Below are 12,020 nucleotides of genomic sequence, written 5' to 3'. Positions count from 1 at the left end.
AAAAGGTAAACAAGTACAATTTGACAACTTTTAAAGTATTATTTTAGTTTCTATTTTTTTACTTTAATCCTTAATTTTTTTACCCTAAGCAATATTTAAAATAAGAAGATAATTTTAGTTGACCAAAATAAAAATGTGAAGATGATGTGACGTATATTATTAATTTTCGTTAAAAATTTAATAATTGAGTGATTAAAATTTAATAATTTACCGTAATCAAAAGTTGGATGAGTAAGGCCTTAAAATTTTACTACTATTGATTTGGATTGATATTTTTATTTGGAATCCAAAATAATCTTGATTGTGTTTTTTTCCTAAAAAATTATTATAGCTCTAATTCAATTAAATAACCACGCATTGAGAAGTTTGAATTTTAAATTGGATAATATAATTTTGATTCTTAAATTTGGTAATTAGATTTGTTTTGGTATTTTTATTTTTATTTTTTATATTTTAGTACTTAAATTTGACAATTAAATTTATTTTGACCCTAAACTTGGATTTCGTCAAGATTTAATGATTTGATCAGTGTTTTTGAAACATGAATGGATTGGTCAGTCAGATAAACAAAAGAATTAAACTGATTGAATCAAAAGCTGATCGAAACTAATAATAAATAAAAAATTAAAACATAAATCTGTAGCTGAATAGGTTTAACTTTTTTAATAAAATTTTAAAAATTTTAAAATTGATTAATTAATTATTATTGGTCTAGCAGTTGAACCGATCAAACCGGTTGAATCGAAAACCAATGGTCTAATTAGTTAAACTATTGATCCGGTTATTAAAACACTATATGTAACCTTATAAGATTATACGAAATCATCACCTGAAAATTTATATATATTTTTTAATTTTTAAGTGATGGTGTGGTATAATCTCAAAGTGCCACGTTGCCAGATTTTTATATTTCTCAATTCAAAACCAAAATAAATTTAATTGTCAAGTTCATGTAGAAAAGAAAATAAAAAAAATCCAAAATAGATCTAATTACCAAGTTTATTATCCCAAAATTATATTTTCCATTTCAAAATCATAAAAATCCCTTTTTACTGAATTTAATTAAAATTAGAAGCAAAAATTCATAAAGTCCAAACCGGGTGAAAACTAGAATCCATTTCCCAGCCAACACTAAGCCCAGTCGTCTACAAGTTCATTCATTTCTGCTTGGGGGTCCATTTTACACAGGCCGAACCTTGGAGCCCAAGTTTATGGCTTTTTGGATTAAGGTCAAGCGGTACGCTGCATAGACGAGCATCATTTAGTTTAATTTTTTAGGTTTTTAGGGTTTTCTAAATCAATTAATAATTAATAGTATTAAATATTAAATAATTTATTCTTTTCTTATTATAGTGTCGTCGATTCCTCTCTCATTGCAACAAGTCTAATGGGGTAGGTAACTGAGTTTACTATCTGCAACCAATGCAACTCTAATTAAGTGATAACTCCTTACTTTAAATAAATTATATGTAGTTCGCTTTCTCTTTACTTCTAAAGACAACACAACTTTGCTCGAGCAATGCCCATTTTAATGTAAGTAGCCTTGAGTGACTCAACAACCTCCCAATGATAATACTAACAAATGGAAGGTACCTCATCAAGCTTAACATGGACTGAGGGATTTATGTTTGTTTAATAACTAAGGTCTCATTAATTTTGCATGGGTAGAATTTATATTATTGCGTGAAGTAAATCTACCTACTATGAACTTCAAGTTATGTTCAAGAGAATTTAGATGATGAAAGAAATGTACAACTCAAAGGAAAAATAAAAATAAGACAAAGAACACTAACCCAATTTAAAAATTAAATAGCATAAAACATAAATTAATCATCCAAACATTTGATTTATTTTAATTAACTTATGAATTTCTTATTTTTCAAATTTAATTTTAGGTTTAATCATAAATTAAATTATTTAGATTTAACTTAAATAAATCATCCAAACATTTGAACAAATTCTTTGTTCAGTTTACATTTAACTTAAATAAATTTAAGGCAAATACTAATTTATTTAGGTTTAACCATAAATTAAATTATTTAGATTAAAACAAATTCAATTTTGAAGTGCATCAATCTAACTCCGAGCATTTAATTACTACTAGTATCTACGATTTTTTCATGGATTTCAAATTTTAAAATTAAATTCTAGAAATTTTATAAATTAATTAAAATTTAAACACTAAATAAAATTTAAATCCTAAAATTTAGGATTTAATTAAATATAATTTTAATTTTAATTCTAACAAGTTGATAAAAAAAAAAAAAAAAAACCTCTTACCTTGCGTTTAATTTTTAGTAACTTGTTCCTGAGAAGCCCGATGTGAACCAAACTCGTTTAGGGATAGGATGGAAACTCTGAAAATCACTTGAAAAACAAAATTTAGAGCATCCGTGATCACAAGCTGGACTCCAAGCAATCGAAAATAAGCAACACTTTGCTTCCGTTTTTCATGCGCATCTCAACTTACCAGGTTTCAAATGTAATACGTGAATAAATTAGGAATTTATCAGAATAAAAAAACAGCCTATAACAGTCCCCGATAATCCCACAAAAAACTATAATTTTCCAGAATCTATAGTCTTCCTTAAAAAGGAAATTCCGACCCTTACATAGATCCAAATCGAGTGTTGATTTTTCCTGTGATTCAATTACTAATAAATCTAATTCTGGATGAATAAAAAATGAATCGAATAAGGCTGATATCTGTACTGGAATCTGATTAATTACCGAAATAAATTGAAATTAAATCTAACAACGTGAATTCAATAGAAAAATAAGTAACATATATCATTAGATTCCATCAATGATTAGTTTGTTTATTTAATCTTGTCTAAGAATACAAAAAATAGTAGAAAAAAATCAATACCTTTGATTAAGGGTTCACATACCTCAATTATAATTTTCTTCACTTTCGTCCCAACACAAGATTCAATTGTAGAAACCCTACTATTGTTCAAATGTCTAACCTCTATATTCACACTAAGAAGTTGAAAAACCTTGTAAGTTCAATATCCACTTTGCCGAGATAGTACTAGCTATTTGATCATTTAGGTCCACACCTTTTGATCTCAATTTTAATACCAAAAAAAATAAAAAATCAAGAAATATTTGTGCTCATTTTTCTTTCTCATGTGTGGCAAAAAGTGAGATAAAAAGAATGAGACTTTCTCGTGTGTAGATGTGTGACAATAATGAAATTAGATAGACTAGGGTTTAAACCAAATTCTCGTTAAACTTTATTGAACTATTCAATTAAGTATTTTCTCATTTTGATTTCCAAATTTTATTATTGTGTGTGACTCATTAGGCTTCCAATATGTTGGTAGAAAACCTAATTTATTTCAAATTAAGAAATAATTATATTTGTAAATAATAAGGAGGATCTAGCAACTCATCCCATTGATCTTATATACTTAATCCAAGTTGGCCTTTTAAGCATCCATAAAGTCTTCTATAGATTCAACATCACTTTCACTACAGTTGTCAGGGTCAATTGCAACTTTACTTACCACTTGAGATGTAAACACAATATAATTGCTTAGGTGCTTATCATCTTTATCCTTTCCATCATCACTCCATGTCACACACAAGGATTTCTTCTTCTTCTTCTTCAGCGTCTTGGCACACTCAATTTGTATCTGGCCATACTCCTCACGTTCATGACATTGTATACCTGTCCTTTTATCACTATGGATCTCCTCATTAGCTATTTCTTTCCCTTTTTTTCCTTTATTAAAGCTTCAACCTCTTTCAAGTCCTAGATAGCTTCTTGAATGCCTTGTTAAATTTTTTTGAGTAAGACCAACTACTCTTGGAGATTTTCAATGGTATTTTTCATCGATTGCAACTAAAGAACCAACATGCAAAGAAATGTTCTTTTATATCTTTACTTTGTCTCTCTTGGCTTCCTTAAAGTTCATCTCAAACATTTAAAGGATCTAATCAACTCACCATTCCTCATCATGTTGATGTTGTTAGCCTTATTTATAGCTATCACGTAGATGGAGAAACATCCTAGAAAAGATTGTAGCACTTTGTGCACAAACCTGACATTTGAGTAATCATCACCATGAGCAAAAACATGGTTATAGATATCACATAACTTAGCATAAAAATCACATAAAATCTCATCTTTTAACATTCTCAGCTTCTTAAACATGGAAGCTAATGTATGGAGTTTTAACTGTTTCATTGTAGAAGTCCCTTTATGAGCAATTTCCAAAATGGTTCATACTTTTCGAATAATGATGCACTTTGAGATTCTACTGAACTCTTAAGGATCTACACTGTTGAAGATTGCATCAAAGGCCTTGGAGTTGCAATTGGTTATTTTGTCCTATTTAGTAGTCTACATTTTCTTAGGTTTGGGAGCACTAACACCATTAATAAGTACAATTGTTGGTTCCCATACTCTAAAAATAGCTTTCTATACTTTTTTGTCTATTGTCTTGCTACATGCCCTCATACGTGTCTTTTAGTAGGCATAATTTGGCCCATCAAGCATAGATGGCCTGGATATCGGGCTTTCTTCCATGTCTTAGCAAATAAACAACATTATCTTCACCAAATTTATCTAGTGTTTAACTCTGAGGCCAATTGAACGTGTTGATTTTCTTATTCAATTGTTATTTGAGTTACAACTAAAACAGACAACAGAAAATTAAAAATGTAAAACAAAGAACATAATCAATTGGCTACGCAATTAAAATCTAATCTTACATTTACAGGTCTTGTTTAGAGAGTAATTCACTATAATCTCAACAACACAAGAGATGGTTTAAACTCAACTCACTCACATTTGTTGTATCCTCACTCTCGTACAATTATAAATATTCAACTCTCCTGCTAAGACTTAACAATTTTACACTTTAAAAACACTTTTAAATTGTTGTATCTAATATTTTAGGTTAGAAAATACTAAGAGTGGGTAAATTGATATTTTGAAAATCTCTACAAACTTTTATAAATTATAAGGAGAGGGGGATATGCTTGCATAATCAATTTTATAGTGGTTTGACCCTAATTGCCTACCTCCACTTTCTTGATTTACCTCAACCAAGGATTTCACAATTCACTAAACTTGAATTGGTACCTTTTAAGGAAAAAGGTGTAACCATTACAATCCCTATCTTTTTTACAAGGCTAATATAGAACCTCTCCCTAGTTTGTATGGTTAAACTAGAACTCTCTAGCTTTTACAGGCTTAACTAGCAACCTTTCTAATCCCCGTAAGGTTTTATAGTTCAAAAAACTTAAGGATACTATTTACAATAAAAAGAGGAAGAGCAACCTAACAATGGACCTCTAATAGGTGTTTGTTTGCAAATTAAAGCTCTAAATAAAATATATAAGAATGAGAAAAGATATTATAATAAGCTCTCAATGAATACGTATAAGAGAAATGAAGAAATTATTGGATCTAGTGCCTTACGTGTAGTATATTCGTTTGTAAACTTGTAATTTTTTTTTGAACAGATTGATTAATAAAACAAATTCATTGGTTACATTAATATACTTTGTATAATTTTTCTCATGTGATTTTTTTCATGCAAAGAAAACTAAAAGCAAACATTGTTAAGTGGTTATCTAATTTTTAATCTAATATTAAGCGGTATTACGTGGTTGGATCGTAATACGGAAAAACAACTTATATTAGTAGACGAACCTAAACATGCCATTAGTTTAATTGGAAATAAGAAAACCAATTGAAAGAAAAATATCGGTCTATCAAGTCTAATTGGGGAGATGCTTTGTCCTGGGCATTAGAGGGATGCCTCCCAAAAGATGGAGACATAAATGTGACTGAACGAACTGCCAATACATCAACTGGACCCAAGAAGAATAGATCTTGAATCCATTTATGAATTTATTCACTTATGATGTTCATAGTGTGGCATACCTAAATCCTGAGTGAATGATAGACTCTGTATGCATAACTAGTATATTTTGATGTAAGTAAAGCCTGAGTTCGAATAGATAATGAATCGAAAGTTGGTGCATTGAGTATACGACTTCTACATTATGTAGCATCATTCAAAATAGTGAAATTTTGATAAATCTTGAAAGGAGTTATATTTCATGCCTTTAGACCTAGATAATTGCTTGTACTTGGTACATTTAATTGCATTTTAGGACATTCCATTAATATTTTTATCATTGCATTAGGAGCTTGGAGTAGAGACGAAAGGAAGAAACCGAAGGCAATTCCTCTTAGCCACCACATGACACTGTGCTGTTGGATTGTAGATTGACTTGGTGACAACCATCTTTCTAAATTTTTTCGTTATTTCTTACTTTGTTATCTCATGAATTGATTTGATCAAAACGATGTTGGATGATAGTTTGGATGTGAATTTCAATTGTTAACCTATGAGCTAAATCTCATAGGGTTGGGATTACATGATAAAACTTTTCTTTTTGTTAATGGTTGAAGCATATATTTGGTTTAATCTACTGTTTCATTCAAGTATTTTTATTTCCCAATTGTGTACATTCATTCTCTAGACATAGATAAGTGTGCAATATGTCCATAAACTAAATCTAATTCTAAAAAGGTTAGATTAATTGGACTGAAATGGAATGATACAAGCAGGTATTTGATCGAATACTTGCAACGAACTCTAGACATAGAGCAACGTGTGTATAGAATGAAGAAAAAATGATGCAGGGTACCATGCTAAGGCCTATAAACACAGGCCAAGTGACTTGAGATCTAACTCTTGAAAGAAGTAGGTCACTTTAGGTATCTTCTAAGCAGTAGATTGAATACGATTTTGCAGAGGTGTTACTGAAAGTAAGGGCATATTCTTAGTAATCTCGACCTTCAAAATCAACATCGTAGACCCTTAATCCTTTATCATAGTATCTTTGCCAAAACATTCTTAGTCATTATTTATTCATTTACAAATTATTTATGTAATTATTCTTGTAATTGTCGTTGCATTTTTACCCTTACTTTGCCTTAGCATTTTTCAATATTAGTCAATATACATTTTGCACACATCCTTACTACTTTAATTTACCACTGCGTACTTAACTTGGTTTTGTCATAACATTAATCATAATTCGTTATAATAACTTGACCAGTTTTATACCTAATTTGATCCCTATGGAGACGATCTCACTTATCACTTTATTACTTGATTCGACGTTTATACTTGCACAATTCGCATACCGTTTCACACGTGACAAGTTTTTGGCACCATTGCTGGGGATCGACAATTTGGTGAAATTTGGTTTTGTTATTTTACTTAATTCCACTAGTTTTATTAAACTTATTTTAATTTCATTTCTATAGGTTTGCCATCAGTGCATGAGAAGAGGCATTCCTGCTAACAAAGAGTATCCTTTTGACCCAGAGATTGAAAGAACTTTACTAAGAAGGCAAAAGAACTGCAAAAAATAGCTAGGAACGGGAATGATTATGGTCTCAATGATAATCCAAATGGTCAAGATATTAATCCTTCTATTTGTAGGGTGATACCTAGTTTGAATGATAATTTGAATGGTTAGACGCTAATCCTCATGTTCGTAGAGTGATAGATGACTAAGACAGACCAATCCGAGAGCTGTTGTGCCAATTTTAGGTGAACTTAAGCCAGGGATAGTCAGACCACAAATATAGGCTCAGCAATTTGAGCTAAAATTGGTAATGTTTCAGATGTTACAAACAGTAGGACAGTTTAGTGGATTACCCACCGAAGATCTAAGGCTGTAGTTAAGACTTTTTCTAGATGTGTTCCTGAAGACGCTTTGCAGCTTGAACTGTTTCTATATTATTTAAGAAATCATGCACGAGTGTGGTTGAATACTTTTTTGTCAGAAATAGTGGCATCATGGAATGATTTTTTCTACGATATAATCCCCTAAATATGAATGCCAAGCTTAGAAATGACATCACATCTTTTCGGCAATCGGAGGATGAAACACTATATGAAGCTTGGGAACAATTTAAAGACTTAATTCAAAAATGTCTGATGCATGGATTTCAACACTAGACTCAGATGAAGATATTTTATAATGGGCTGAATGCGCATTTGAGGATGGTAGTTGATGCTTCTGCCAATGGTACTTTGTTGGATAAATCTTATAACGAAGTATATGAAATTCTAGAGAAGATTGCCAACAATGATTATCAATATCCTACTATAAGAGTTGGGATAAGCAAGAGAGCTACTGGTACCATGGAGCTAGATGCAATCACTTCGTTAATAGCTCAGGTATTTTCTTTGGCTAATATTGTCGAGACCATTTTTAAATCGAGTTTTGGAAAATGGGAATCGACTTTAAGAAAAACGAAAATGGGAGTCGCCACCAATCTTTTTATGTGTGATTGGATCACCTTTAAAACATTTTGTTTTAAAATTCGGTTTTGGTCTACGAAATCAAAAAATGGGTTCGGGAGCCGATTACATACGAGGAAGGGTTAGCACCTCAAACGCCCAAAAATTGGTACCTAATTGATTATCAAAATGTCCTTAATGTCGAAATTTAACAAAATTTAAGATGTAATCCTCTTTACAATATTTTGATTTTGAAAATTAGGGTTCACTTGTATCAAATGAATCAAAATATTACATTCAATAAGTTAGGACGCACTATGTTAAGACATTCCGCACTAAGTTAAACATTTTGGAAATCCCTATCTTGAGGCGTCAAAACGTCATATCCATGGTTTGGACACAACGCTTTGAAATTTCAAGACAGTTGCTCGTATTTTGAAATCCTTTAAAAATTTTAGAAAGGTGTTTGATTATTTGAACTCAACGAGAAAAGTGGGAACCCAGTAAGTTAGGGCACTACCTTTCTCAAGTTTCCAAACATCAAGCATTGCTTTTATTTTTATAAAACTTTTAAATATTGTTTTAAATGACCTTTTAGAGCGACAATTACAGACAAAAACATAGATATTCAAATAACGTATATTACAAAATATTATAGCACTTTATACAAATGCAATCACTATAGAGGTAAAATAGAATAATAAAAATAATCATGCTAAGCAAATAGGAATATACCCAAAAGAAAACATAATAAATGCACTAATTATATACAATATATCATAAATAAAACATTATATAATAAATATAAAAAACATGGTAAATATTAATGTGTAAAATATGTATGAGTAAAAATAGATGACATGCATAGAAAATGGATAAATAAAATCTACATAAAATATAAAATATACAATCCAAGAATTTAATGTACACATGAATGGATTAATAAATGAAATGATGCATATAATACAATATATCAATGTACATATATATAAAATATGCATTTGAAAATAAATTATAATATAAAAATTAGGGTCTTTTTATGGACTTAAATGCATATGATGTGATGTGATGTAATGCAAATGCATGAATGCGAAAAGGTATCGATCTCAACTCAATTTCATTTAGAAAACTTTATTTAGAAAAAGAATGTCTTTACATATGAATGGATTACAAATACGCCTTCGTCCTATGGCCCAAAGTTTTAACTCAACAAAGCTAACTCTTGACAATGATCTGACTACAGCTTGTATTTCGTGCTCAGTGTATCAGCTTGTACCTTCATGGTCCATAAATGATTTACTACCATCCCGAATTTGAGCTATGGCTTCATAATCCCTTCATCTATGGACACCTCTTCCAACATCTGTGAAGTTATTCTGATTATCTTGAAAGAAAAATTGGCAAACAAGTAGGTATTCCTGCTTAACATGCTGCCTTAAAATGATATCCAGCACCTTTAGTGTTTCTTGAGAGCTTTTAGATTCTTGTCCACGCAAAGCATTTTGAAATGCTTATATGGGTATCTTCTCAGCATAGTTAATCTCTACTTTAAAGGTCTTTTAAATGATATGGACTTCTTTAATCTCATTCTTTTGCGTCCATTTTGACAGACCATCAAGGCTTGCATTTCCATTGTCTCTGATAAGTGCAACATAGTAAACTCATGCTTGTTGTTTGGTCGTATAATAGATAAGCCTTTTACCATCATGGGCACAATCACTTTCCTTCCAACTCACATTTGTCGGTCTATGCATTCTGTCAATCACTTTTCTTCCAACACTTTACCATCGACCATCTTCATATGAAAGAGAAATGTTGTAATGGTGGAAATGTCCATCAGTACTCTTCTTGTTCACCTTGAAATGACTGGTGAGTACATTACCTTCTGCCCTTTAGTTCCTGCAGCACACCTTGCCATAGGATGTCGAACAATCTTCCTTGTATCTAATTCTGCTTTGATTGGAAACAACATTAAGACGCACCAGTGGCGGAAGAGACAGGAATTCCAAGACTGCCCATTTTGTCCTACTCTTTCCATTTTAGCTCACTCCCTCTCCCCATGACGTTCATCAACTTCCTCACAAAAGTTGGAATATAGTCAGCCCTTGAGTAAACTTTACCAACTTGAATCATAGGACAACGCCACAAAACTGAATATTCCTCCACCACGGGTATCATATCGGCTTTTTTAAACGTAAAGCAACTGTATACAAGATTCCAATACTGAGTGATGGCCTTAAACAAATTCTCGTCTATTCCCAAGTCAAGCAAGTACATGCAAGTCCCCATGGTTGTTGTAGAACAACTGCTTGGCTTCGCTACCCCATTGATCCCATATTTCCTTTAACTCATGCTGATTATCCTGTGTGACGCTGATACGAATGTAGTCTGACAGCTCTGACATATATCCCATGGCTAGACTATTTTCCTTTACTAATTGAGTCTGCTCTGACCATATATGGACGTTAGCGTTGTCTTCCACTCTATCAAGAAGTCTGTTCTCCATAATAAAACTCCCTAACTTAGAAACTGACAGAAAATCGATACCTTTTAAATGCGAAATGATATGCAACAAAAGAAAGGAAATAGTTAGTATCACATGATAACAATAAACTCGAAGATAACCTGCAAGAGTAATAATTACGGTATAATTCTATCTAGGTTGAGCTCTTACGGTCCTTCTATATGTGGTTTGTTTCTAAAGTTTGAGGTACTCGAACCAGCAGATTCCTCGATTCTCACCCATTATAGGCTCATTTGAATCGAGTTCATTCAGGGGAATACATTTCCCTATCGCTACACGAAGATGAAAATCTCACGAAACCATAGGTAAGGATGTATCCCGAAAGTGATTCACTATCCTGCACGGAGGTGAAAACCTCACGAAGGCGTAGCTTCTCACTCCCACTTAAGGGTGTGACCACAACGGTCATGCAAATGCAATGCGTGTCGAATATAGCAACACATGCAATAATACAAACACATGTAATGCAAAGAGGATTAAATTTTAAAATTTTAATTTCGACATTAAGACAAGAGATAATCAATTACACGGCTTGACTCTCTTATTAATCCCCAACGAAGTCGCCAAGCTGTTGAGACCATTTTTAAATCGAGTTTTGGAAAATGGGAATCGACTTTAAGAAAAACGAAAATGGGAGTCGCCACTAATCTTTTTAGGTGTGATTGGATCACCTTTAAAACATTTTGTTTTAAAATCCGGTTTTGGTCTCTGAAATCGAAAAATGGGTTCGGGAGCCTACATTACGTCGAGGAAGGGTTAGCACCTCGTAACGCCCAAAAATTGGTACCTAATTGATTTTCAAAATGTCCTTAATGTCGGAAATTTAACAAAAATTTAAGATGTAATCCTCTTTACAATATTTTGATTTTGAAAATTAGGGTTCACTTGTATCAAATGAATCAAAATATTACATTCAATAAGTTAGGACGCACTGTGTTAAGACATTCGAGACTAAGTTAAACATTTTTGGAAATCCCTATCTTGAGACGTCAAAACGTCATATCCAGTAAGTTTGGACACAACGCTTTGAAATTTCAAGACAGTTGCTCGTATTTTGAAATCCTTTAAAAAATTTTAGAAAGGTGCTTGATTATTTGAACTCAACGAGAAAAGTGGGAACCCAGTAAGTTAGGGCACTACCTTTCTCGAAGTTTCCAAACATCAAGCATTGCTTTTATTTTTATAAAACTTTTAAATATTGTTTTAAATGA

At 31.7% G+C, this 12,020-nt stretch overlaps 1 long non-coding RNA gene and 1 other non-coding gene across 2 annotated transcripts; both read right to left on the bottom strand.

Moving 5' to 3' along the window:
* Window positions 1-2,132: 2,132 nt before the first annotated feature.
* Window positions 2,133-3,113, bottom strand: LOC128293827 (uncharacterized). Its single transcript, XR_008283959.1, has 2 exons — window positions 2,892-3,113; window positions 2,133-2,357 (listed from the first exon to the last, which is right to left on the bottom strand). It is a non-coding gene; the product is annotated as an uncharacterized LOC128293827 (long non-coding RNA).
* Window positions 3,114-7,883: 4,770 nt separating this feature from the next.
* On the bottom strand, window positions 7,884-7,990 carry LOC128294863 (small nucleolar RNA R71). The gene has a single exon (XR_008285170.1). It is a non-coding gene; the product is annotated as a small nucleolar RNA R71 (small nucleolar RNA).
* Window positions 7,991-12,020: the final 4,030 nt, after the last annotated feature.

This window comes from Gossypium arboreum, chromosome 6 (genome assembly GCF_025698485.1).
Source record: "Gossypium arboreum isolate Shixiya-1 chromosome 6, ASM2569848v2, whole genome shotgun sequence".
Taxonomy (NCBI): Eukaryota; Viridiplantae; Streptophyta; class Magnoliopsida; order Malvales; family Malvaceae; genus Gossypium; species Gossypium arboreum.
Note: the sequence above shows the minus strand (reverse complement) of the source record. Positions and strands in the feature narration are given on the sequence as shown.